Source organism: Echinops telfairi, unplaced genomic scaffold (genome assembly GCF_000313985.2).
Source record: "Echinops telfairi isolate 266 unplaced genomic scaffold, ASM31398v2 ScPeMD7_7468;HRSCAF=8506_0, whole genome shotgun sequence".
In the NCBI taxonomy this organism is placed as follows: domain Eukaryota; kingdom Metazoa; phylum Chordata; class Mammalia; order Afrosoricida; family Tenrecidae; genus Echinops; species Echinops telfairi.
In genome coordinates, this window is record NW_022111369.1 from 48,321,880 (window position 1) to 48,324,254 (window position 2,375).

Genomic DNA, 2,375 nt, shown 5'->3' on the forward strand with positions numbered 1-2,375 from the left:
GCAGAGGCCAAACAAGAGATGGCGTGCGTGGTAGGGTGTTGTGTCACCTTGACTTGGCAAAGGTTCTCAGTGGTTTGGCACTTAACATGTAGTATTCTTCCCGCGATGAGAACTCCTCAGGGATGTGGCCCACTTCCATTATACGTAGACTCTGTCGAAAAGCTTGCTTGCTTTCTGCTGAGTCTTTCGTCTGTGTTTAGCTGATCATCTGACCCCGGATTTGCTGGACATGAGCCATCCGCCTACTACTTTGCATGCTTTCCCAGGACTTAACAGCAGCCTACCATCTTACCTGTCAACCTTAGATTCACATGCTTCTGCAACCAGAAGCTTGCTGTCTGACCTGCCGTCCACTCTTGCAGCTATATGAGTCAGAGGCCTCCAGCCTGACATCTGACCCAGGGACTTGCAACTTGCCATCTCCATAATTTTGTTAGTCATCTCCTTGATATAAACCCATGTGTAAGCAAACATATGCAAAGTCTTAATTTGTGTTCTCTCTTTATCTTCTCTGGGTTCTAATATCCATTGCAGCAGCTACAAAGAACTCACAGGCAAAATTCATGATTAAAGGATTTATTGAGCAAGTTAAAAATTTGTAATGAAAGCGAGACATGCTCTAGGTTAAGTTATTTGTCAGAACATGTTAAAAAGCCTGCCAATAAATGCCCAGAAGGTTATAAGCCTCATTCTGAAGGTATTCAGCTTAAGCTCCATGGGCCAGCAAACCTAGTTCCCTAAATTAAGTGCCCAGAGGCACCCCATTGCAGTAAGCTTCACCCCAAAGGCCCTCAGCTCCACTTCCATGGGCCAATAAGTGCAACTTCTCCAGCTAAGTGCCCAGAGGCATCCCTTTCTACAAACCAGCCTTCTGCACAAAAGCACTCATCTTTCTTGCTCCATCCTTCTCTTCTGTGCTCTGGTCCTGGCCCGCCTGCTGCTCCTCTGACGGTGTACAGTTATCTTCTGGATCCAGGAGGCTCACTGAGCAGGGATCTCGGGTTCAAAGGACACTTTCCACTCCTGCTTCTTGCTGGTCATGAAATCCCTCTTTGTCCTTCTCAAGGGGCTCATGTTATACACCAAAGAACAGCATTCCAGGGAATCCTTTTCACAGCCACTCACAGGTGAATCCTATCAGTATCTTACCTCACTTTCTTAACAGACCTCGCAGGAAACAGTCATTTTGTGAGTTAGAGACTTTTCTAGAAGAGCCACGTTAAATTATTAAGTAATTCACTTTACCTGTAGGCTACCCCATGGCTCTTGTAGACATTTTCCTTCCAGACTTAAGGATTAACTCCACCCATTAAAATTGTAAGCCAGAAACGCCGTGCCTTTGTATTTTGTTTGTTTGTTAAAAGGTCATTTTATTGGGGACTCTTACAGCTCTTATAACAATACATACATCAATTGTATGAAGCGTATGTATACATATGTTGCCATCATTATTTTCTAAACGTTTACTTTCTATTTGAGCCCTTAGTATCAACTCTTTTTTCCCTCCCCATCCCACCCTCATGACCCCTTGATAAATGATAAATGATAGTTGTTTTCATATCTCACGCTGACTGCTGTCTCCCTTAATATCCAACTTCTATATGGCCTGTCCCTTATAACCCAGTGTTGAAGCCTGATGTGACGAGTCTTCGTTTCTGATTGCACCTTTGCATCCACAAGCACGCATGCGTCAGCAGAGTGCAGTCTAAAGCAGGCCAATCGGAACAACGACAGCAAGGTGCACAAGCCACACAGTGAGTCGCCTTTCTCCTCCTTTCACCAGGTTCTGACCATCTCAGCCTTCGTCATCCATGCAAGATCAATTGGCACCATCTGCAAGCTTTGGGATCCCCCTGCCCCACACTGCTACACTTCAGACCAGCTTTCCCCGGGGGCTAAGACGTGCCCATTTCCTCAATATTCATTCCACTCCTTAAACTTCAAGCCAGTCAACTTCTCTCATCTTTGCCTTCTGTGGATGACTAGTACTTCGTGGGGACTAAGAAGCAGTCCAGCCCAACATTCCCCCTGCGTTGCCCCACTTCCGTTCGGCGAGCAGGGCCAGGCAGTTGCCATAGGAACACACCAAACTCGCTGTTGCCTTTAGGTTCCGTCCTAACCCCAACCAAACTCACCGCCATCGAGTGGGTTCCAGCCCATGGGGACCTTATAGGCCAGGGTAGACCTGCCTCGGTGGAGTTCTGACGCTGCAACTCCTTACAGGAGTGGAAAGCCCCATCTCTCTTCCAGGAGCGATTAGTGGTTCTGAACTGGTGACTTTGTGGTTAGTAGCCAAACCCATAACTACTGTGCCGCAGGCTCCTAACATTCAAGCCTAGAAGGGACTTGCTTTCTGCTGGGCACACATGTAACCT